The 26757-nt window shown below is 46.6% G+C and overlaps 1 long non-coding RNA gene across 1 annotated transcript; it reads right to left on the reverse strand.

Moving 5' to 3' along the window:
- Positions 1-24545: 24545 nt before the first annotated feature.
- On the reverse strand, positions 24546-26208 carry LOC119402739 (uncharacterized). The gene is made up of 3 exons (XR_005185908.2): positions 26080-26208; positions 25261-25314; positions 24546-24582 (listed from the first exon to the last, which is right to left on the reverse strand). It is a non-coding gene; the product is annotated as an uncharacterized LOC119402739 (long non-coding RNA).
- Positions 26209-26757: the final 549 nt, after the last annotated feature.

Genomic DNA, 26757 nt, shown 5'->3' on the forward strand with positions numbered 1-26757 from the left:
GACTAACAACTCGGTCTCTATCTTTGTCATATCTCATCTGACCTGTCATGCAACATATTGCCCTTCTTTATGCACAATCAAAGATTTAATAGCCAAGAAGCTTCGGCTCACCAAGGAAGCTGAAAACATGAAACTTGATCTTACGTCAACTGAAATGTGATTCACAGACTATGTTTTTTTTTCATCTGCCATTGTGGCACAACCGTAGGCGTGCGCAGGGTTCCCCGTTAAGGGGGGGTGTTCATTTGAGCGTCCCCCCCCCGCTCCCTACTAAGTCAATGTATGGGGCAGACTTTGCGCCCCCTTTCGCCCCTTAGGTACCTAAGGGAGGCAGACCATCTCTGTGTTTCGTCTTCGTGGCTAGGTTAAAATCCCCAAGAACATGCAGCCAAGCTGTCATAAACACCATGGAAGTTGTTTTACAGCGAAAGCTGTTATGAGATCACAACAAGGGCCGTTTTTGGCGCCGTAGTTGTCCGCCGCCGCCGCCGCCGCCGGTGTCCGTAACCACTATCGCTCGAAATAAGAAAAAAAAACTAACTAAGAGAAAATTTCCAGGATCGAACGAGGTTCGAACCTGGGCCCTCTGCGTGTGAGCCCACTATTCAACCCCAGAGCCATGCCGGGGCTTGAAAGTGCTTTGCAAAAAGACCCTATACAGGCCTCATGTCGGGAAGGAACCACATTAACATATGTAATGTAGTCTGGTAGAAGAGTAAAATAACAACCAAGCGTCACAAAACGCGAATTCTGTAACCAGGCGTCACACAATGCGAATTGCGCAACGAGTGTGTTGTTGAATGCTTCCAACCCATTACAAGGGCTCTGCCATAATTCTTCATCGTCATCAGCCACAGCATCAACAAAGTGCACATGATGCCTTACAGGTGTTTGGCGAGTACCAAGGTTCTCCGCAGAATTACGAAATATTGCATCGTGGCTGCACCCTACTTCACAAAAATTATGATGAATTATAGCGTAGTGGGTTCCTCGCAAGTGCACTTCTATTGAATGCCAAGGAAGCCCATAAGGCTCCCATGATCTATTTCCTCAGGGTCCCAATAAAGTTAATTCGCTCTCTCTCTTTCTCGCTCTCCGTTTCTCCGTTAACGTATGTTATAAAGCGTGGTGGGAGAGGTTAATAACGACCGGGTGTCACACAATGCGAATTACGTAACTAGTGGGTCCTTTAAAGCTTCCAACCCATTACAAAGGGATCAGCCGTAAGTCTTCATCGTCATCAACCGTCGCATCAACAAAGTGCACATAATGCCTTACAGATGGTACCTCGCTTCTGCGCAGAATGACGAATAATGTCGTGGTGGGTGCTTCCCAACTTCACAACTGTTATGATTTGTGGCGTAGTGGGTACGTCCCTAGTGTACTTGTATCAGTAGCCACAAGAGAGTTTATAACGGGCTCTAGAAATGCCGCTCTTCGAGCTTTCGCTGTGACTGTGCTGCGCTTTCCGCGCAGGCCTGGCGTTTTAGATGCGAAGTATCTTAAGGCAGAGCTCAATCCGGTGGTGGTAGTGGTGGTGGTGTGCGGCGTGACCACCCTTACTGCGCATGCGCATACCCTCTCCACACACCTCCTCTCCACTCATCCTCTCCACTTTCCCTCTCCACTTTCCCTCTCCCATACCCCTCTCCCCTCCCCCTTTCCACTCTTCCTCTGAAACGCGGGCTAGACATGCCGAAATTCTCTCCTGCGCAACGCCGCGATGAGCTCGAGCGCATGCGCGTCCCCTCCCCTTCTCCCTCCTCTCGTACGCTGCCCCCCTCTCGCCCGCCTGTCGACCGCGTTCCCCGCTCGCCCTGTGAGAATTAACGGCCAGGCTAGATGGAAGATACGACGCGCGTAGCATCCCTCTTCGCGTTCCACGACGCGAGGTCGGATGCATGCCCAACGAACGCCAACGGAACGCAATCGGGCAAGTGCTCTGGCTTCGCATCGCCTCATGGTCCCCTTTAGCGGGAGATGGTGTAATCTTTTTTTTTCTTTTTTTCGTGTAGTAATATTCGCACGCAAACATTAGTTTGTCACATGATTTCACTTGTGGAATATAGGCATCGATGTGCTACGCATTGACCTTTTTTTTCCTTTCATAGATTATGGTCAGAATTTGCAAAGGGCACACTGAAAGAGGATGAAACTCCCACGTGGATCTGCATGCGATCTTAGGAAGGTCTTATAAGAATGTGTCTTAAATTTAAAAAAGTACTGAGACAAAAATTTTGCTATCGCGTTTTCTTGTTGAAATGTGTTTGCCAGGGGCCTGTTAGTCATAGCACGGTACATCGTTTGTTGCAGCGCACTACAGATAATTAATTACAAGCTCCTCATTACCGACTAGTTTCAGTTTCGGTTTGAGAGAGCTCCAAAACGACAAGTCGCCGTGTGCAACTATCGCCACCTAGCGTGTGCAACGCTCGATTACGTCACGCATAGAGCTGTGACGCACCTCCGCGCGGTCCGCGCAACGGCAAGCGTGGCAAAAGAGAGATGGTGGCTATGACGTCATTATAACGTGTTGTACCGGCTGCAGCGTGGTGATGTTGGGGAAGTATTACGGTCACTTCGGGTCACTTTGGAGGGTTTCAATGCCGCGAGATGCTGCGTATAGCGTAGGATCGCGCACGCGAACTTCAAAATTCACATAACATACCTTGCAAGCTGTATTCGCTGTAGTTATTTTGCAGATGATATACACATGCAGGATTGGATCCTGCAGGCTGTCTCGGCCGCGAAATTTTGTGTCAGTACCGCTTTAACCAGATGTGTGTATCGTATTACTGCACTTCAGTTTTCTCTGTGTAATCAGCAGCACTATATGCTTTCAGTTATGCCCATTTCTGATGCTACATCCCCCCCCCCCCAACCCGAAATTTAAAAGTTTGTATGTATACCAGGCCCGTAGCCTGGAAATGTTTTCGAGGAGTGGGGAGGTGCACTTGCTGAAGGCCTTGGCTAATTGCGAAAAACACCTATTTTCAGTATTGATTTTCCGTAAAACACCCCACTGCATCAAAATTTCGGGGGGGGGGGGGGCGGCTTTCCTTGAAAGTGTGCACGTCGAGTTAGTGTTTATTATGTGCATGTTGGAGCCATCTTCGCGCACGATTCAACATATGCTGTGTCCAGGTGCATGTTTACTACTAAAGCTACCTCAAATGTTTAATCATGTTCATGGACGTTAGTCCTCGGGATGGAGATGTGCCACCAGGTGTCAACGTGGGCGTATTCACATCAGGCTGTGCTATAGCTGCCAAATAGCAATAGACATTGAGTAAGCGCTCGTATATCAATGTATAATAAATATTCAACTACTTGTGCGGGTGCACATTTCACTTTCTTGTTAAACCGATTCCTATGACGGAGGGATGAACCATGTTTTTTTTAGGAGCTGGCTCGGCAGGTTCTTATGCTGGGGGGAAGTCCCGCGCCGTAACCTGCATCCATCCATTCAAAGCGTCGTGGAACGCGAAGAGGAACGCCACGCGCGCAGTGTATTCCCTCTAGGCTGCCCGTTAATTCTCAGAGGGCGAGCGGGGAACGCGGTCGACAACCAGGCGGGCGTCGGACAGCTATAAGATGCGAAGCACTTTTTGCTCTGGGCTGTGTCCTGCGGCGATGGTGGCGTCCGCGCTCCACTGCACATGCGCCTACTCTCTCTCCCACTCTCCTCGTTTACGCAGGTGTTTGGTCGCCTTCTCCCCTCTCCTCCCCCGTGCTGCAGCTGCGGCGCAGCCTTTCCTCCCACGTGATGCAGTCGCGCCGCAGCCAAATACAGCCTGTAACCCACTCGTTACTCTCCCTTCCCCATTTCATGTGTACATACGCGCGTGCGCTCGGTCGGCATCCATCATTCTCGCTTCGCTCCCGTTCAGATGAGTTGTAACGTCAAGGTCGGCGCCACTCGTTCACTCGGCGCTAACGGAAAGCAACGCACAAACACAACGTAATGATAACACAAACACTAAATACAAACCTCACACACTAACGGAAACGCTGAATGAACGTAACGGAAACTTTGTGTGCGCCCCCAATGCTGCTTCGCATCTCCTCATGGTTCCTTTGAGTGGGAGATGGTGTAATTTTTTTAGGGCCACTTTGTCGTGCGCAAGTCGAGGACAGTGGAGAATCAGACGCGCTTAGATATTTCTTGTATATATACTTCATCAATGTGTATATAATTGTAAATTGTGTATATAGTTGATCTAAATTGTAAATTAATAAAACGTTGTGTATATATGTGTATATAGCAACGTGTTCCACGTCTTCATATGATGGTAGTGTATTTGTACGGAAGATTCACGGGTTTTCCCGATCTTCTGCGAGCCAGCTCCACAATCATCATTCACTTCGTGGATATGGCGTGATATTTTTTTTTTTTTTTAGCGTTAGCTACACTGGCGAAGCCGAAGCGGTTTGACGTGCCCGTACAGGAGCCGTGCTACGCATGCGCGAGGAGCAGTGATGTCACACAGCTGGCGCACCGACCGGAACGCTGGAACACTAACGCTATGAGCCCGTACTGCGGGCGGGCTGATCGCGTCCCTGTCGCGTGTGCAGCGTCAACTGACCGAGTGCGTTCACTGCTGCCACTGCATGAACGCGCAAACTGCGCCACGGGCGATAGCGTCCCTCTCCGTCGGGCAACGTCTGTGACATCACGGAGGGAGTGCGCAGGCCTTCTCTTGTCTAGGTGGTGTTGACCGGGCACGAGACCAAGGAGGTTAAAAAAAATTGCTGGAGCGGCGATTATTGCGCAAGAGTGAAGCCGTGCCCACCAAAAGATGGCGGCTGCGGCCGCCATCTTAGTAGGGGCACGATAAATCATTGGCGTTTGGCGAAGGAAAGCGAGCGTTTTCCACGCACGCCAGACGAGTTTAATATAGCAACTTTTACGGGTCAGATACTGCTCCAAGCGTGTCTTTGTGTTACTAGTTTTCATCAGTAAGCCTCAAAGTCATGACAAATTTTATTGGAGATCAGTCGCCAATACTCCACTCGACCGCTGCCGTCTCATGACCCAAACGCTGGCGCTGCGCCGGGCGTTGGGGCCATAGCGACGGCAGCGTGTTTGTACACTGACCACCAAGCCGTTCTTGTGGCAATAGAGAAATGGCGTTGAGCAAAAAATGAATATACATGTGTCACATAATGCGTACATCATGTGTATGTCATTGAAGCAGCAGTAAGCATGATAATCAAGCTAATCCTAGACAACCAGGAGAGCTAAGAATAATCAGCTGAACCTTAGCTCACGCTACGTATATCCTGGCATAGTCGAGTAAGCCAGTACAAATTTTTTTTCATTCCAGTTCCGGCGTAAATGGGGGCTAATTTCACAATTTGTGATGGCACAACAAAATTCGCCAGCTATTATAGCACTACAAGCCGGAACGAACCCAAAATTACAAGGATATGAGACCTTCGGTACCGAAGATCAAAACTGGAAGGTAGCAACATTGGTGGACAAGAAAATTACAGCAATATGTGACAAACCTGTAGAGGGAACGGACATTCCGCATATAATAACAGAAATCACATATAAAGGCACCAGGGGAAAGAGCGCCTTCATAATTAATATCTACAGCTCACCGAGTCAGAAGAGAGCAACGTTCGAGAAATTATTTCAAGAGACAGCAAAAATTGCGAAGGGGTGCCGTCTAGTGATAGTAGGTGATTTTATTGCGAGAAACTCAAGCTGGGGTTACGCAACCCAGGACAAGAAAGGCAAGAATATTGCAGGAATAATAGAAGCACTGGGCATGACACTTTTAACAGACCCTGCTGTCCCAACAAGAACAGGAAATAGTATCAACGCGGACACAAGTCCAGATCTAACCATAACCAAGAACTGTCCAAACCCGGAGTGGTGTAATACCCTCGAAAATCTAGGAAGTAACCATTACATTATAAGCACCACAATTCGCACAGGCTTAATTCGCAAACAAATAGGTACAGCTAAAACAACAGACTGGCGTGCGTATAGAGAATCGCTTAAAGGACAAACTACTGACATAAATGATTTAGATAAGTGGTGCGAAGTCATACGAAATCTAAAGCAGAAGCATACCAAAACCGTCACCAGGGCGGAGAAAACACCTGAAGTCGACCCCCACTTACTGCACCTGTGGGATGCAAGAAGAAGCCTGACTAAAATATGGAAGCGACAGAAACGCAACCGCAAGCTGAAAATGAAAATCAAGGACTTAACAGTAGAGGCCGAAGAATACGCTAATCAACTTGCAACGGCCAACTGGGAACGCTTCTGTGGCTCAATAAAGGGAACCCTAGGAACAGCGAAAACGTGGAGCATCCTCAGAGCAATGATTGATCCACTCAAAACAAGACGCGAAGGACAAAAGAGCTTAGAGAGATTGTTGCACTCATACCCAGGCACAAACGACCAACTTCTTCAAGCAGTCCGTAGCAAATGCTTTGGTGATAAAGCCTCGATACCTTCATACCACCTTGATTACAGTGGACACCCACACTCAGAAATGGATGAACTCTTCACGGAAGGAGAAGTTAGAGCAGCAATAGCCAGTACAAAACGGAACACAGCGACAGGGGCGGATAAAATATCTAATGCCATGATCAGAAACATGAACGATGAATCTATAGCAGCCCTAACGAAGTTTATAAATGACCATTGGGTTAAAGGAACGATACCACAGCAATGGAGACACGCTGTCATCATCATGATCCCAAAACCAGGGAAGAAACTGGCTCTGGAAAACCTTAGGCCCGTATCTATTACATCATGTCTAGGAAAGGTCTTCGAGAGATTAGTAAACACTAGACTGCAACGACATCTTGAAACAAACAACTTGATGACTGACACCATGTTTGGCTTCAGACCACATCTTTCAACACAGGACATTCTCCTGCTTTTAAAAGAGGAAGTATTAACCAACATCTCCAAGGCAGGAGAACACATTGTCATGGCCATTGACATAAAAGGGGCCTTTGACAACGTAAGTCACAAAGGGATACTGGATGGACTAGCTGAAACCAACTGTGGTAAAAGGACGTACGAGTACGTCCGAAGCTTCCTTCACCAGAGAACAGCAGTTATCAAAGTAGGGGATACTGAATCCAAACTCATCCATCCTCCTAACAAAGGAACGCCACAGGGTGCGGTCATTTCGCCTACACTCTTCAACATAGCCATGATTGGACTAACCAAAAAACTTCAAGAAATTCCCGACATCCGTCATTCTCTATATGCGGACGATATAACATTATGGATAACAAAGGGCAACTTGGGTGAAAAGGAGGAAAAGCTCCAATTGGCAGCCAATATAATAGAAACATATACGAAACAAAGAGGACTACAGCGTTCGGCGGAGAAATCAGAACTGATTCGCCTCACAAAAAACAAGAAACAAAGAACAGATCTGGGACTCAAACTCGAGATCAGGCTTGAGGGTAAGGTTATTCCGGAGAGGTCAACACTTAGAGTGCTGGGAATGTGGCTACAATTGAACAACAGATGTCTCCACACTTTAAACACGATAAGAAAAACAACGCAGCAGATTAATCGCATGATAGCCCGGGTGGCTCATAATCGGACAGGGATTGGGGAGCAAGACACCCTCAGACTCGTGAAAAGCCTGGTAATCAGCAGAGTAATATACTCGCTACCTTACCATGCCATGAATATGGAGGAAAAGGAAAAGGCTGATCAGATAATAAGGATGGCATATAAGACAGCCTTGAGGTTGCAACGCAACACTTCAAATGAGAAGCTTCTCTCTCTTGGCCTCCACAATACATTTGATGAACTAGCTGAGGCCCAACTCATAGCGCAGAGGAGCCGTTTGGCGCAAACGCAAGCCGGCAGAGCTCTTCTTCGTAGAGTCGGCCTGGGAGAATACATATGAACGCATCAAAGCACCAAAGAGCTACCCGACCAGATCAGAGATTTGTATGGGGTATCACCAATACCCCAAAACATGGATCCGACATTACACGCAGGGAGGAGAAAAGCTAGAGCAGAATACATAGACAAAACCACGAAGTTCTTGGACACTGCAAGATTCACGGATGCTTCACCATACTGTGCCAACGCAAAGAATATGGTGGCGGTTGTCCTAAACAGAAGAGGTAAAATCACGGCATGTGCTTTGGTTTCTCGAGCAACCATTATAGAAGCAGAAGAGATAGCCATTGCCTTAGCTATAAGAGAAGGTATGGAGCGCAACGCTCCACTAACAATTATCACAGACTCTGAGGCAGCATGCAGAAATTATCAGAAAGGAAAAGTCGGCACCAAGGCACACCGGATACTTACCGAAAGCAGCAGAGAACTGGACCGTAGCTATACCCAAACAATAACTTGGGCCCCGGGACACGAGGGTGTTACTGGGAACCTCTATGCAGATGAGGCGGCTCGAGGTTTCACTAATTACCGAGCTGCCGATAGCAACATCGTGGAGGACCCGACACCCATCGAACCTAGTTACAAAGCGGTCCTGCAATATTACAGGGATTTGAGGAGGCTCTACCCAGCACCGCACAAGAACCTTTCAGCCATGGATTCTGCGGCGTTACGTAGGCTCCGAACGGAAACATACACAAACATTCATAGATTACATGTGTACTACCCCATAGCATACAAAGACATATGCCCATGGTGTGGGAGCACACCGACGCTCTACCACATCACATGGGAATGCACGGCTCATACCGAAGAGCAAGAGGTGGATAACACCAGATTGAGGTGGGAGGCATTGCTGTCCAGCCCTGCCCTCTGGGACCAGCTCAGGCTGGTCCGGAGGGCCGAAAGGATGGCGAGGGCCAGCGGTGCCTTGGAATAGGGGCCCGACCACACAGCGTTGCCTTGTTTTCGAGGCAACGAAGTCTTCGCAAATAAAGTTTTGTTCTTCCAGCTCAATCAAGTCAATCAGTTGTCTACCACTTGTGGGCTGTACTTGAGGGTGATGTTGCGAGGATATCAATTTTGGTTTAAAATAACACGATTACTTCACAGGGCGAACGCAGGATATAGTCGCGTTATCGAAATGTTTGCAATAACACACGGCGCTCTTTGTCAAAAGCAGGCCCATCACTTTTTCTCACCGTGAGATATTCGCAAATCAGGTGAGTAGCTTTAGAAGAGTTGCTTAAGAACCCTGCGCTACATGTATGGCTGAGACACATGGTATCAGTTGGAGAACCATTCTCACTTGGCTCCAACGACAGTGGGTGCTTGGTTTCCAGGACTGATTGTGAACCATGAAAGTTGCGAAACCTGGACGGCATACTACACTCCCAAAGTAGGATACAAATTGTACTCTAGATTGTTGGTGTTTTGTTCTAAGCACAGTGCAGCGTCATTCTATACATAGTTTTCATTGACGTCACTGTGCTCGCCGTCTTGGAGTACTAGCTACTAGCTGGTTGAGATGCCGCGTGAATTCGAACGCACGGAGAAAGAAGCGGTGACATGAGAGTAGCGCCGGTGCCCCTGGCGTTCCTTAGTGTTCCCCCTTGGCGCCGCTGTGGAACAGAAGAAAACCGGGAGAGCACAAAAGAACGCGAGTACCGAACGACTGTGTGTCCTTCTCCGCACTGACACTCTCTAATCAAAGAAATAGTCACGGTGGCCGCCATGTTGAGGTACCCAGCGCAGAGGACCTGTCTATGACGTGGCGTCACGTGAAAACAACACGCACACACACACACACACACACACACACACACATGTACGTATGTATGTATGTATGTATGTATGTATGTATGTATGTATGTATGTATGTATGTATGTATGTATGTATGTATGTATGTATGTATGTATGTATGTATGTATGTTTCAGAGACAGCTAACAGTGCTAAACAGCTATGCAGTGCTAAACTAACCAGCCTACACGCATGTTTCATTGATAGTAAGGACGCTTGCCTGGTGTCGGGATTTCAGGCAAAGGGTGAAACCGTCAGGAAGAAGACAAGGTTCTAAAAATTGCGTAAGCATTTATATGTTGTCTACTCCGATAAAACTGACTGTCCGTTCTTCCATTTGTTACGCGGGACGAAGGTTGCATCGCGCGTACAGAAATGCGGTCCTCGAAGGTGCGCTGGTTACGTGCGTGTTTGCATGCGCGGTTTTCCAATTGTTGATTCTGCCTTGATCGCTCTGCGAGCAGGTGTTTCTGATATGGCAATATTTTATCGAGGTGACTTGTCATTTAACGTTGACACAATTCATTATTGCCTAGACATGAACACACCACCGTCGTTGTTACCTGTAGCAACTGAAGTGTAGCGCTGCTAAGCACGTGGACGAAGTTCCATTTGTCGGCACGGAGCAGGGCTGGGCAGAGATACTCCGAAAAGTATTCCGGAATACAGATATCGAAATACGTGAACTGGAAGCCTAAAATACAAATACTGTGATACATTTGCTTTTAACGTAACGGGATATTTCAGAGATACTTTTGCAATAAGACGAAAAAAGTATTCCGGAATAAAGTTACAGTGATACAGATACTGTAATACTTTTTTTATTTGAAGGATGCTCATACTACGCAAAGACACTTATTAATGCAGCATACTGTTGTAATTAAAGTTACAGTGCATCGAAACGTTCATTTATTTATTTATTACAGTACCCTCAACGCCATTAAGACATTGCAGGACAGGGGGTGGACAAAGTACATAATTAGCAATGATGTCATAATTACAAGTATCAATTACAATAAAAATACACTATTTCACAGCGACAGTAACAAGGATTGGACACCGAAGTCGACATACTTGGCGAACAAACTATGATATGCTAGAAACAGCACACTTTAAGCTAATCACTCGAATCTCTAATGAACGCCAGTGAATTGAGAAAAAGCACACATTTATTTTGAAGATCTGCTTTGCTGAGAAGGTTGCTGTGTAGCTTCTCAAATAGGCTGTCTTCTAACAGCGTCGGTTCAGCCTCAGCACAAGACTCACGAAAGAAAAAAAGTCTGTCTACCGCTGAAGGCGAGCACAAATTCATGTTATAGTGAATAAATATCGCCTTCATAGCCGGATTGCCCTGCAGCGTGGCGATATCTCTTCTCGGGTCATCTAGATACCGAAGCGCTTCCGCCCTCACTTGGGTTGTTCTGACTGTTCAGAATCCGAAGTCTGTCCCCATCTTCGGAATCCTAAGCCGTCTGACCTAAAGTCCCTAGATTTTTTCCTGTTCTTTCTTAAGTACCGACAACCATTGAAGCGCCGCCGACGAATCTCATTGGCTAACGCTCGTTTTCAGTGGCCATGTTCTTCCTAACGCTTTTCCAGCACCCGGTAAAACGCTTCCCCCGTTCACTGATGACATGGGGTCGACGGGAGGAGAAAGGCGCTTCGCGTTAGCATATTGTCCGCTGAAAGATGCGTGGCTAATGTACTTAGACGCACATGGCTTTGTAAATCTTCCAAGTTAGGAAGAAAATGGCGTCGGACGCCAGCTGCGCGTGAGAGAAAGCCGGGTAAGGAGGCAGTTCTCGGTACTTAAGTAAAAAGAAAGAATCTAGGGACTTTAGTCTGACCCTGTCGGCTTCAATGAAGCTGTCACCACCACCGACGCTACCAGCACCCATTTCAGAAAGCCGCAACAGGCGAAGTCGGCTCCGGCGGTGGGGGAGCCTGCTACCACAAAAGACCGTTTAACGCATGTAATCAATTAGGAACGCACCTTGACATTGGAGAGGTGGCTGAAAGCGCGTCAAAGATAGCCATCTTCTAGTCCCTTCCGCCGCGACTACGGGAACTGCTATTGGAAGTGCCGTCGCTTTCAAAACTGAATGCACGCGAAGCATTGCAAAGCCTGTTCTAATGCGGTATCCGCGCGGGGGGTCGCGAAGTACTAGCTTGCTACCCGAAAAAAAATTAGGCGTGCTGCACTGACCTTGAGAGACAGCGACTTTCGTCGGCAGAGACCGACAACACTGCCCCCGCGATTCTGCCGTCTGCGGCGTCGCCCGCTTCTGTGCTTGACCGAAAACCATCGCCGCCATATCTGTCGGTGACCGGCGGCGCGCCTTTGCTTGTCTTGGCACACAAAAAAACGCCATTCCCACATTGGAAACACGCCTCAACTCATTTCCGGCACACACAAAAAAAAACAAACAATGTAACGAGATACACATGTCCAGCATGGTATCGCTATACAGGCGATACATCGTAAAAGTATTTCACTACTGAGATACAAATACATTTTTCAAATGTATCTCGATACAGAAATACAGATACTCAAAAGTATCTCTGAAATACTATCGCGATACTGCCCAGCCCTGGCACGGAGGATGGAAACAATTCGGAGGGATGATTGCGCAATGCAATAAAAAATAAAGAAAGAGCAGACGCAAACGCCATGCTTTGCTTGTCCTCATTTCCCGATAGGGCAAGAGCTCGTGAACTTTTCAATCGAAGCTTGTATTGACTGACCTGTGAAGCTGGTGGTGTTCTAGTTCCAAAAAACCCTCCTCACGAACAAACAAAACCCTTCTCATCCCCAGCTGACGTGCGCTCACCGTAGAAATAAAACCCACAGGGTTCCTTATACATTCACCTAAGACGACTGGAAGCCGAAAGCCATCTTCTTTTTCTTCTCAGCCAATGTATTGTTCCTGCCCCGCCACCCACCGAAAGCCATCTGCACTTAACGTGGTTTTCCAGTGCCTCTAGGATCGGAGGCACTTGACCTGATTTTGCACTGCCTCCGTGATCGGGCCGCCTCTGACCAAGCTACGCTGTCATTTAATGACGTCATAATGGCGCCACAAATTGTGGCGATCTGTGACGTCACGATGACTTCACTGAGGACGTCATCACGTGACGGTGATTTCTACCATTGTTCGCGTTGACGCCGCCGACGCCGGACGCCGGTCAATTTTCGCGTTTGATGAGGCATCTGGGGATTTCGCCTTAATAAATAAAACAAAATAAATTTCCTTTCCTAAGGCGAGTGCCTTCAACCAGCGCCTCTTGAACACAAGGCCATGCTTGCCCAATGGGAAGTGAATTGAAATATGACTGCGTTGTACCGACGACGCAAAAGAACAGCTGCGAAGCAGTACACCTGCTGTGGGTGATTCATTGGAATATTTCGTGTAGGCGGACATTTTAAAAACTTTGGAGGACGCTTGACCTTCACCTTCAAGAGCAGAACGCTATAGCGTAATCGGGCCCCATGCCCATAGCCTTCAACCGTGCCGCAATGAAGGGAGTGCTTGTGCGCGTAACATTTGCCGTTTCAAACCATCCTAGAATGCCTGCTCCAAGTCCAGCTGAGAAGTGCCCACTACGCCGTAATTCTTGCTTTTGCAAATTGGTGAAGTATCCACTACGCGTCCGCAAGGTGCCATATGTGCACCTGCGCTTGTTGTAATGGGTGAGCGGCTTTAAACCACCCTCTCGTTGCGCAACAATTCACATGTTTTGAAGACCGTTCCGTTTCTACGAATCTGCCACGCAATATAACATGCGTTAAAGAGACTCCTTACACGACGTGACACTCTTATAGCGTTTTTTCACGAAATTTCAGCCACTGGTAGAACTCGATGAATTTCGCTTCGCTGAATTGCTTGGTAGCGGAATAAATACCCTCTGCAGGACAATATTTCAAGCAGACATGGAGGATTGTGTACATCAATGAAATCAAAACTTGCGGAAACATGATGCCAAACAGGCGTTTCGGGGTTTGCGGAATGAGCGCCCATTCGTATGTTTCACACGCTACAAACACGTTACAAAGAACATGAAAGATGTCGATGGCGCCAGAAATCAGTGTTCTAGCGACCGCCGCAAGTACAGCGAGCCAAAACGTTCACAGTAGCCGCAACCTACAATAACACTCTGCATTTTCGCATAACTTACTTACACAACTCCCAAAGGAGACTCTGAGTCGACTTTTCTTCATTAAAGCTCAATTACTGAGCTGTCTGAGAATTTAGGGCTGTATCTGCGGGAGATATTGCCGGAATAGCCACATTCGTTTGAAAATAGTATGATTAGTTTACAGGACGACCACATTATAAACTCGCGTTATCAAAACGTTTGACATTAGACACGGTGCAGTTTGTCAAAAGCAGATTCGTCACACCTTAACACCGTGAGATATTCGCATATCAGTTGAATAGCTTTAGAAGTGTTGCGAAAGCAGCTTGTGCTACACCTACAGCTAGAACAGAGGGAGTGTCAGTTGAAGAACCTTTCTTAATTGCCTCCAACCGCAGTGTGCTTCGGTTTCCTTTTTGTACACTTTAAACGGTACTGAACCGGGGCGGCATACTGCTCTCCCACAGTAGAGTAGAAGTGGTACTCCAAATCGTTCGCGTTTTGTTCTAAAACAGTACGGCGTCATTCGATGGAAGTTTCAGGCACAGCACGGCTCTCCAGCAGTGCAGTGCAAAACTCGCCAGCCTACACGCATATTTCATACATAGCAGTGTTGCGGAGTTGCCACTCTGGAATCGTTGCACATTTTCGCGATCCCGGAATGGAAAGGAAATGGCATTAAGCGTCTTTTGCACGGAATGGAATGGGAATAGAATTACATCTTTTTTTCGAAAATAGAGCACGTTTTCGTCTACGCGCTGTTTTTCAAACTTCAAACATTAGTAAGTCAGATCCTCGTATTTAAAGAAGCACTGACACCAAAATTTTGCACCTTGTTTTTTCTGTTGCGATAAGTAGTTAACGACCCACTTATCACGCTGTAAAGTTCGTTTCCTCGACGCGCGATCGTTAATTATTTGGAGACGGTTTTATAGCGCCCAGTCGCAGTTTAGGTTTCAGAGAGCGCCGAGGGAGGCGGGACCCAGAGTGGTGGCTATGTAAACATAGCTGGCTACGCGAACACGCACAACCGCGTGCACATGAGCACCACTTCGACAACTCTTTTGAACGAAGGCTTCCTGGGTGCTGTTACAATGTCCTCTGAGACGTTGTAAATATGCATGACCCCCCCCCCCCCCAAGATGCATTGCCGAGGCGAGGACATCAGCCTTTGTACTCCCGTGCAAGTTTCCCCTTCTTTCCGTTGAAAAGGTCTGCTGGGAGAGAGCGCCCGCAACAATCGTGGCAGCCAACACAAACTCGTGACGCAGGTGGCGGTTGATTGTTTACAGGGACACCAAAGGCGCGTTTCGCGTGGAGTGGCGCGGCGCGCACTTTAAACGTGATTTTAAATATGTATCTCGCCTTCGAAATTTTGTGTCAGTACTCCTTTAACAATAACTCGATTGGTGCGATTCCTGTGCAATACGCACGTAATTGTGGTGCTATCGTCTGACGGGTCTATATTTATTTTAACCAATCTTTATTTGAGCGGCTTTTTCGCGACAAATTGGTACGAAAAATGAAGAGTAATCCTTATTTAAGTTTCGAATTTCGTGCTCACAACGGCAGGCACGTGACTTCACGTATTGTGTAGCATTCTGACGCGTCGGCAACATTTATAATGTTCGCAATGTTTTCCAGCTGGGTCCTTTTATTATGAATTACGATATTAGTTCTTCGTAAGCGATTTGGTGAGCCAGCTTTATATCTCATCAGTTTATTTAACAGGAACGTTACATTCACATCACATGTAATATTTTAAGAAGTGGCAGAGCACGAGAGCTTCTGAGGACGCCTTGTTTAGCTTATTCTATACAAGGGAGATATCAGCTCGTCATTGCATTTGCGGGCATATAGAGAAAGGTCAATAATCTGAAGCCAAGCAATTTTTGAACATTTGATTTTTGTGCTGAAAAATCGCTTTATTTATTTTTCCTTTCAGTTCAGTAGGCCTATTCAGTCCTATGCAGAAGATGACATACAAGGTAGAGAGGATTCCATGTTAATGGTCAAAAGAAAAATGCGTTGTACATTTGTAAGCAAATACAACAACAGCAACGCACTGAATGAACTACACGTTTGAATATATCAGTATGAATATCATTATCTGTAAACATGTTCAGTATCAAATGAGGGTTCAGCAGGGAAAGTTATACATTATGCTGAATCGATAATATGAAGAGAGACAACACTAAAATGAAAGGAAAATTCGCTTGGACATAAGAGCGTGTAAACAAATTCCGTATATGCTATTTTCATTATTCTTTGCGCACCAAACACCAGCGCCTTAACGCAGTAGATATATAGACAAAATTTTAAAAAGTGTGGAAAATGTGCAATACAGTGTGCTATATTGGCAGAAGATATCAAAACAATACTATCGCAATGTAATGCCGCGCCCATTTAGAAGTGGCGGCGGCGCTTGGTGGAAGCGTTGGGTGCCGCGTAGCCAATCAGGGTCCATCCCCGGGAGCTGGATGATGGTGCTGGGCCTTCGCACGGGCCTCCTTTACCTTCTTGACCTCGTCCGCACTGCGAAATCAAGCATATATGCATGCATAATATATACATGTTTAATTTCGACGCTGTGCAAGAGAGCTTTGAAAAACGCACAGGGTCTCATATGCTATCGTCTAAGACGACTAACTCGAACGCAAAAGCGATGTACCGAACCTCCACCGTCCCCCTCCGAAAGCTTTCTAGACCAAACGTGGTTTTTCACTACCTCCGTAGTCGCAGGCACTGCAAGCTTTCAGTACCTCGGCTGTTTTTGCACAACATTTAACCCTTCTTTACAACAAAGATTCAGAATCTCAGACACTTTGCCGCGGTAAGGAAGCTCAAAGCATGTAACTTAACGTCGCTAAAATATACTTCACGGACACTTATGTTTGTATGTGTACAGGCCCACATACGATTCCAAACGTAAAACCTAAAGGAGAATCACGCTTTTTAACACACAAGAACGAAATGTAAAAAAAAAAAAAAAAACGGTCGCGTGAGAATCACGTGAGTTCAGAACTCACATAGAATCAATAACGAACTCTTTCTTCCGGTCCACTGCCCATCTTCTCATGTCAAGTGCAGAATCATTGCTTTCATAAGCTCTGAAAAAGTAAGGAATACGTTAGATCGACGAGATATAAATATGACGACCTGTGAAATGATCGTTCTAGTTGGCTATTTTCTTTATGTTCTCTTGTCGATGCAAGAACAACGTGGTTGGCTTGTGCTATGTTATGATAAACTGTCCGCATTATATTTCGCGACATGAGGGCTACACTCGATTAGAGATGATACAAATACAACAATTATGTGAAACAAAGGTTCATGAAGTGATCGTTGTAGTTCACCATTATCTGATGATGTTTTTGTTGATGCTAGAACAAAATGGTTGTGTCCTACTACGCAGTATTACGACAGGCTGATTCCATTATATTTCGCGAGCTTGTGTTTCTGGGTCGTGTAAGTATTGTACTACATAGTGAAGATTCTTACGTTCCGGATGCCTCCAGTTCTTTTCTGTAAGCAGAAAAAAAAAATCGGTATTTATTTCCAGCTTATCCGAGAATATCTTAAAATTGATCGCAAGCACGCAGATACCATACCGTTCCCTATGATTCCCGCGCTTCGCGAACGCCTGTCAGCTGAAAATTCGCATTGCTTTTTTCCAGAACTCGTAACTACTGAAGGTAGCGGTAAAACGTGACGACAACAATGAAAATCTTTGTCAGGTTAGGCGTCAGGTGACCGCTTTTAAGACGCGACCGCGTGTTCCTTAGTACCGTATCGTCTCGGCTATGATATACAGTCGTTGGATAAATAGTTCGTAGGAGATATAAAAGAACTCAGATGGGGCAACCGAGATACTCTCGACCTCAGTGTCTCCTAGGCAACCAAAAAGAAAGAGCAAATAACCGTAGAGCTATAACTTATTCGCTAGTTGATTTCCCAGGAAGTGAAATACTTCCGCCACTTTTGATGACGTATAGGCTACTCTATATAATCACAAAACAAATGTAAGCGTTCAATTATCTGAATTTTGTGCCAAAGCTTCTGTGCTGACATGTCAGTGTGATGTCACAAATTTCGGTGTAGATTCGTATTTTGCCTGGTGCGGTTCAGTATATCGTGAATTTTGCTAAGATCAACATCTGGTATTTTTAAAATACAATACTGTGGAGTCAGTTCTCGGGACCTTCAAAATCACTATTGTCAGGGCTGACCGATCCGTATCGCGATCGATGAACAAAATTAAGTTTTCGGGTTTTACGAGCCAAAAACCACAACATGATTACGAATCACGCTGTAGTGGGGAGACTCTGGGTTACTTTTTACGACCAGGGGTTCTTTAAGGTGCGCCTGAGTCTAAGTACGGAGATGTTCTTGCATTTCACATCCATCGAAATGCAGCCTCTGTGGCCGGCAATCGGACCCACGGCTGCGAGCATAGCGGCGCACCTTAGCGGCGCACCTTAGCGGCTTCTGTAATGCTCACTTCCTTAAAATAGTCCATATGTACAAAGAATACAAGATTTCTTGCTTACGGCATGTGGTACGGGTTTTCCTCGAATTTGCTGAAACGGAAATAACGCACGTAAAGTTAAGGAAGTTCTGTTTCGAGACTCGTGGAAAGACGCTGAACAAGCTCATAGTGTGGTGTTGAAAGAGCCAGAGTTATTTAATCATTAATTACTTAGAATTTGCGAAACTCCCTTCCCAATATGAGTACCCGCATTTCAAATTTCAAACACAAGTGACTGGCGAACACCATAGGGAGTCTCGCGCACCGCTCTTATAGGGGCCCTGCAGCACTTATTAGAGAGTTAGTTTAGCGCGCGCGACGACCTTGCGCACGCAACGGGTGAGAGAGAGCAAGACTGCGCATGCGCTGTACCTAAGAGAGATGCGTGCGTTTGCGCGCGCAAGAGATGCGCACGCTAGATCTCGCCGCTAACGTTGCGTCCGCTACGGCCGTTGCGTACCTTACGGGCGCTTCTCTCGCGAGATCTCGACTGGTCGAGACAAGCAAAATGGCTGCGTCCGACAGCAGCACAAGCGGCACGGCGGTCATGGCAGCGAATAAATCCCTCGTCCATTTCGGAATTGCCCTCGATTTGGAGCTCCTTGCCTACGTGAGTAGCTTGAATCCGTTCGCGGACCAAGTGCAGTGGACAGTGATTGCTGCAAAGATGCAGGAGATATTCGATGTCGTCGAGACTGCAGTCGCCCTTCAAAAGCCACCGCTCTCGGTTTGTGATGGTGCTGACGAAGGTGCTGACGCCTAGACACAGCCCACGTTTCGGTTGTTGCGTACGGTACACTAAAAATGGAGGAGACAGCCTCAACTCTAACGTACGCAGCGCGCAGGCCGTTGTGTACGTACAGGTTTGCACGCGCTAAACTAAAACTCTCTATTGATCAGCATGGTGAGAAAACGCCGCCGATAGGTAGTCGATGCTCCCACGAACATGTGAGGCGAACATAATAGTGCAGTACGCGGCCTGAAATTTACGATTGATTCTTCAAATCAGCTCGAAATAGTGCACTCTTCTCTCCACAAATGACGCCATAAACCCAAAAGACCGCGCCATAAACCCAACGTTGACGGCCATTGGCTGATTTGAGCACTGTGAGCTGCGTTGTTACCGCGGCCGCCCCGGGATGTCGTGACGTGCCCCTGAGCTCGCTCGCGATCACAGTGAAAGTAAACCGGGCGTTCGAAGAAAAAGAAAAGAAAGTACTCAAGGTCATGACGGGCGCTGACTAACGGACGTAGCTGCTTGCGCCCTTGTCGCTCCACCCTTTCCCCCCTCCCCCCCCCCTCCCCCGCGCCCACGCGCAGCTTTGAGTGCTAGGTGGGGGGAGGGGGGGTGTCAAGCGTTGTTTAACGAGTGCACAGTCGTATATAGGAATGCAGATAAGACTACCAGAGAGATTGTGGAAGCCGCCATGATCGCGAGGGCCGGTGATAGCTGTGTCAGCTGCCCGTCGGTGGCGCTCACTGCTAATGAATTGGCCTTTCTTGACGCTGCAGGTTTTCATGGGCGATGAGTGGTGCTTTGCGTACGGATCTATTTATACCGTTGCTTTCGGAAATAAACAATCAGTTGAAAGTTAGCGCCTGTCCTGTTGTCTCTTCCTCGTCCGTGTGTGTTAGCGCTATGCCCCATTCTGAAGGAGGGGGGGGGGGGGTTGACGCTCGGTCTGTCACTCACCTTCAGCGCGCGACAGGTCCCTGTAACTCCGCTCGTACTTGAGAGATTCTAAAAATTTTTGCGGCAGTCGATTCGTGAAGCAATAGACTTTTTATATTAAGCCATTCAATGATTACATGGAAAAGTACTAGAGGGCCCCTTCAAGTCTGATAACTAATTACATAACACGCCAGCGGCATCTCCTTGATGTCGTGACAAAACTATGCAAGTCCAGAAGCGCAAGAGGTGTTCAGGAAATTGGATGATTGAAAAACTCTGGTGGTATGTCTCTGTACACTCGTTAACAGCAACGCGATCACGTCTGCTTCTATGAGCAGAAAAAGGCGCAAAGGAAGAGATGAAAAATGAAAAAAAAAGCTATGGCTTACAGGAACTTCCCCTCGCTGAAAAAGAATGAAAAGCATATTTCAAAACGTGTGCAGTGATACACATCAATCGTAATAATCAAGCTTCCTGCAATGTTTGTGCTCCGAATATGCTGAAAAAAGCAGGACCGTATGAGTGTTGCGGGAGGGGGACGTGAAGGGTTCAGGTAGGATGCAGCGCAGAAATAAATACGCCAGATAAGGTACGTAACTGTGTTGCCTGCATAAAATAGGGCTCTTACACACGCGTCCCGCGGATCTCTCGCCAACGGCCCGTGTTGCATATGACTGTCTTCGTCCGCTGATTGTTCATGACTGTTCTAAAGTATTTATCTCGTTAGGCACTCCCTGGGGTTACCGTGTGTTAATACATAACCGTGAAACATAAACTCTACACTTCAGAATCAGCGCCCAGATTTAAGGCATTTTGTAGATCGGTATCGATCTGTTGTCGGAATCGTTGCGCCAAATTTCCTTCAAAAGTGACCCATACAGGACACATGGGAAATGCCTTTCCAAGGGCAACGTTCGCTGACATTTTGTACAAACTGCGCCCCCCCCCCCCCCCCTTCGGTCTGTTCCTGTCCTTGCGGTACTAAATTTTGTGACAGCGGCCTCCTAGCTGGGGTGAGCTTGAGACCCCTAGTATAGAAGATCATGAATGGGGGGGGGGGGGGGGAGCTGCTGATTGTAATTTGTCTATCGGAATTTCTGCATCGTGAGCAGTGAAGTAATATTAGGGCAAGGTGGCAATTAAAAGAAGGACATAATTAAGGCAATCATGGACGCCTATACTTACGGGTCCTTCACAGGTCGCCTTGACACGAAAAGTAAAACCACGAGATCTCTGTTAAAAAGGACACATCTCGACAAACGTTAAAGTGAGAAACTATGCACGATCAAAAAATAATAACGAAAGAGGGAAACATGTCAGCGGGAATGATGTGGTAAGCAAAAATGTTTGCACGGATGATTTGGCTGGCACCGTATTTTGAACGTACGTCAACGAGAAACAGAAAGAGGGAAAAAACGCACTCGTAATAATTACAGGAAGGTGCATGCATCCTGTTTTTGTATTGCAGGGATTGAAATTCTTTGTTTGACAACTTCCTGCCTGTTGCATTATTATTATTATTTTCTCTCATATGCATTGGAGAATGTGCATAAGCGCACTTACTCTTTCAATAAAAACAAAGTATTCTTGCATACGCAACGTAGATTTCATGTCCATGTTAGTACGACTACAATATTTGAATTATCTTGAGATTTGGTGAACACCGAAATAAACAAACAAAGACTGATTTCAGAGCCTTTACGTGCCGAAACCAGGATATGATTATTGCGACGACGTAGTAGAGGTCTTCAGAACTTTCGACCGCCTGGGGTTCATTAACGACCACCTCAGTTTAAGTACTGAAGCATCTTAGCGTTTCGACTCCAGCAAATGCGACTGTCACGGCCGGGATTCAAACAGCGAGCTTCGGGTCAGCAGTTGAGCACCAAGTGCCACACGCGGCGACTCGACTTAGTGACTGGACGCCTGTTCGTAAATGCTAGAAAGTCCTTCGACGCTAAAAGCTGCCATGTATTCGGGGGTAGCGGATAAGGCTCTTGAAGACCGCGATTCGAGCACGTGTTGAACGATGCTAGAAACGAATCGAATACTGGAATATTGAACAGCAGTTTTTACGATTAATATAAAAGGACCTTCGCAGTGGCGAAGGTGTGTTTATAACCGGGCCCTCCCGCTACGAAGGCGAGTGTTTTAGCCACTGCGCTACACACCCATACCGGCAAAATTGGAATGTATCAGAACCATGTGAGTGCGCTGTACTCGAGGTGCGAAACAAATATAAAAGGATAACACTTTCTATGATGGCTTCCCTGACTTTCTTGGTAGGGGAATAAGATACCTCTGCAGAATAAGGTTTCAAGCAGACATGTAGTATTCAACATATCAGGAAAATTCCAACTTTGCTAAAGCTTGATGCCAAAAAACGCGTTTCGGTGATTGCCAAATGAGCGTGCCATGCGGCTGGTTCACACGCTGACAAACGTTACAGAGAACATGAAAGACGTCATGTCGATGCCGCCCGAAAGCAGCGTTTTCGCGAAGGCCGCTACTAGAGTGAGCCAGAACGGTCACAATAGCCGCAACCTAATAACGTTGCCTTTGCGCATCACTTGCACAACTCCAAAAGGTGGTCCTGCGTGGAATTGTCTTCATTCATCATCATCAGCCTGACTGCGCCCACTGCAGGGCAAAAGCATCTCTCATGTTTGGCCAATCGACCCGCTCCTGTGCTTGCTGCGGTCACGTTATCCCCGAAAACTTTTTATTCTCATCTGCCCGCTTAACTTTCTACCACCCTCTCGCGTTTTGCCTTCTCTTGAAATCCAGTCTATTACTATTAATGACCAGCGGTTATCATGCCTACGGGGTACATGCCTTGTCAATGCCCATTGCGTCTTGTTGATTTCAACTAATATGTTCTCAATAGCCGTTTGTTCGCTGACCCACTCTGCTTTCTTCTTGTCCGTCGTTTCCCTTTCCATGGCTTGCTGCGTCGTCCTCAATTTGAGCTGAACCCTCTTCGTAAGGTTCCAGGATTCCGCTCCGTAGGTGAGTATCGGTTAGATTCCCTTTCTCTTGAGGGATAGCGGTAAACTACCATTAATGACGTCAGAATACCTGCCAAATACGCCCCATCCCGTCCTTACTCCTCTAGTTACTCCAATCTCAAGGTTCTACTCCGCGAACCTTTAGGCTTATTTCAACTCAGTCAAATTGGTAAGTTTACCTCTTGTTGGCTGTACTTGAGGGAGATGCTGCGAGGATAGCCGTATTCTTTGAACATAACATGGTTACTTCACAAGACGACTGCACTGTATAGTCGCGTTATCGACGCGTTTGAAATAAGACACGGTGCTTTTTGTCAAAAGCAGGTCTCGTCATTTCTGAGCGCCATGTGGTATTCGCAAATCAGCTGAGTAGCTTTAGAAGAGTTGCGGAAGAACCTTGTGCTACACGTACGGCTCAAACACAGGAAGTGGGAGTTGAAGAAATCTTTTGTTTGGCTCCAACGACACGTGAGCTGTGCGTACACAAGCAGATCAGCCACCTTCTAAGGGGGTCGCAGGGACGGCTTACGGCTGCCCAATTGTAGAGTGCTTAAGCCACCAACCTACCCGCATGTTTTATTATCTGTGCGTACACAAGCAGATCAGCCACCTTCTAAGGGGGTCGCAGGGACGGCTTACGGCTGCCCAATTGTAGAGTGCTTAAGCCACCAACCTACCAGCATGTTTTATTATAGTAAGGATGTTTGCCTGGCATCAGGGTTTCAGGAAGAGGGGAAAACCGAGAGGAAGAAGCTAAGATTCTATTAAATGCGTAAGCATTTACATGTCGACTTCTGGCCGTCCTTCCACCTGTAACCTAGGACGAAAGCCGCGAAGAAATAAATGTATAAAACGAAATAACTAGTAATTTTGGGGTTTAACGTCCCAAAACCACGATATGATTATGAGGGACGCCGTATGTGGAGGGCTCAGAAAATTTCGTCTACCTGGGGTTTAACGTGTATCTAAATCTACGTACACGGGCCTGTAGCATTTCACCTCCATCCAGGTAAAGCCGCCGCGGCCGGGACTCGATCCCGCAACCTTCGGGTCAGCAGTTGAGCACCATAACCACTAGACCACCGGGGCGGACAACCATAGTCTTCAGCTGACGTTTCAATGCTCGGTGCAAAACTAGACATACACAATGGATATCGCCTCTAATGGGAGTGTAAGCATCGTGCAAAATGCACGTTCATCTACTGCAACACCTTCCTCAGCGACTACTGCAACATTGTGGAAACATTTATAAGCTGAGGTAATTGTGGAATTAGTAACATAATAAAGCCAATATAAGCTGTTTTATCATTCTTGTCTTCAATGAAGAGCTTTCTCTTTCTTTCTATAAAGTAATAAACTTTATAAAGCACTGTGAGAATCGATGCTTGGAGACGCTGTTATCGCATGTCGCTTACATTCACTATCTCGACTGAAAATAGCACGTGAAATTTACCGGAAAATAGTCTAGAGAATATTTCAATAAGAATAGCGGAGGGTATACTAACCTCCATCTATACTGGCCAGTGGGCGCTTTCATGCCACTGTAATAAAAAACAAGGAAGCATAATTTGTCACATACGAGTGCAAGAAAACAGAAATATGAAATTATGAAAAATTATGAAGTATGTTACTTTGGGAACTTAAACTGCACTGTGGACGAGACACCAGAGCAGAAGAAAACAGCACGAACAAAGGCGTCCGTCCTGCGTTTTTCTGAAAAACTCTGGTGCCTCGTCCCCAGCGCAGTTTAAGTTCCCAAAGTAATGTCGTACCAAACAGAACCCCAACACAGGCTCCTTACTAAGCATGATCGCTTGGAAAAAAAAGATTCAATATAAGAACTTTCACTTTTTACTGAGTCAGAAGTCAGGGGAGTTTACCAACAACTTCGCTATGCCAACTTTGTCCTGAGCAGGCCTGGGTCATTTTTTATATTAAAGTTTCTGCCAACTTCATTCGTGAATGCGAACGACGCGTGCTCAGTGGAGTTCGATCTTGGCTGATACTAAGAACGAAAACGGGAGAGAGTAGAAAATTTTGTAAACAGCCTCTGCGGCTGGTCTATAGACTCCTTACAGACGTTGCTGTTTAACAAGAAACAGACTTATATGCGTCTTTATAGGCAGTGGTTAAAACATGTGTACGCTCGCAAAGGTACCAGCAGAGACCGCTACAAGTTATTCTGGTGAAGGTTGTGCGTAAGGGGACACACAACCCACCTCGGGGCGTAGCTGACGCTAAACCCCGAAGACTTGTCATCCGGCTGACTTTCTCTGGAAAAGAAATTGAAAGAGCGCCACTGTTAGCTCTTCATACACCGAATATCTGACATCAGGCTCTGCGTCAGCCTGAGTTTGCATAAACCTCTCTATATGGCACACACCTATTAAGAAAATGGATTTGACTCGGCAGAGCCTGCCAGTAGTACTGGAAATGATTCAGTCGGCAGGGATTTGCTTGAAAGATGCATAAACATCACAGCCAATATATCTGAATATTTCACAGGTACCCTCCTCCCTGAGAAATAAAAAAGAAAATTCCGATCGAGAAAGGCGTCCGACAAGAAGATAAATCTTTCCATTGTTATCCACTGCACATTGAGAAGTGTTTACACGACTATAGGTTGAGGGAAAATAGGAATAAAGATTAACGAAGAACACATCAGCAACTTAAGGTCTGCAGACGACATCGTACTCTTAAGCAATGACGGCGACGAACCGCAAAAAAAAAAAAAAATGATTGACGCCACCTCGTTTACGTCACACGGGTCGTACCCCCCTCCCTGCTCCGGCACTGCAGTAGACTCTGATGTTGCTGCCCACCTCTAGGAGGCATGGTACCCTGACAGTTAATTTTTTTGAAGCATGTTAAATAATTAGCACAAATTATTTCTGTGAAATGCTCCTCAGACGGCACATTACAAATTTCAGTGATTAACCGAAATTTGTAAACGTGGTCTAGTTAGGAGCCTCTAAAGATGACGGTTCCCAATGACCAGGCGTTTCTACAACCTCAGGCGGATTCGCTTATGAACTTACACGGACTCCTCGACTTCGACGCCTTCGTACATGTAGTCGTCCATCTTCATGAGGTACTTGGAGAGTTTCAGGCCGACGGCTATCTGAGTGGTGAACATTCCACACACCAGCCACACTGAGAACCAGATACCGTTCTGAGAGGGCAAAAAGACATCGACAAACAAGAAAGCTGCTTTCAGCTTTTTTACAAGGCGGTGCCAGCGTATCTGTATGTGACAGCTGTTTGTGATTCGTGAATACGCGAAAACATAATGCACCATACGTTATTGTTCCATCGTGCCAACCAGTCGATAAGAAAAGGACTGCGAAGTTGTTAATTTTCGTGGAAGCAGTTCATTGTCTTGGGAATAACCATATCACCTGATGGGAACGTGGGTGAGGCAGATGTTCATGGGCGTCCGGAGGGTGGGGGCAGGGGCAAGGGGGGTCGGCTGCCGCCTCCCAAAAATTTCGGATAATATTTTTCTATAGAGCAGCAATAAGCTACACGGCTTCGTTAGCACACTCAGGTCCCGTGTAACCCTGCGAAGCGGCCTTAAAGGAACAATAATCAGCAAAACGATTTTTCTCGTATTAGTAAAGTACTCTTTCACGATACCAAAAACACCATGCTTGCTGCGAGAAGACGCTTAGTAAGCGAGAAAACGCGCAAAAACAAAATGTGGGTGGCGACTCCAC

This window comes from Rhipicephalus sanguineus, chromosome 8 (genome assembly GCF_013339695.2).
Source record: "Rhipicephalus sanguineus isolate Rsan-2018 chromosome 8, BIME_Rsan_1.4, whole genome shotgun sequence".
In the NCBI taxonomy this organism is placed as follows: domain Eukaryota; kingdom Metazoa; phylum Arthropoda; class Arachnida; order Ixodida; family Ixodidae; genus Rhipicephalus; species Rhipicephalus sanguineus.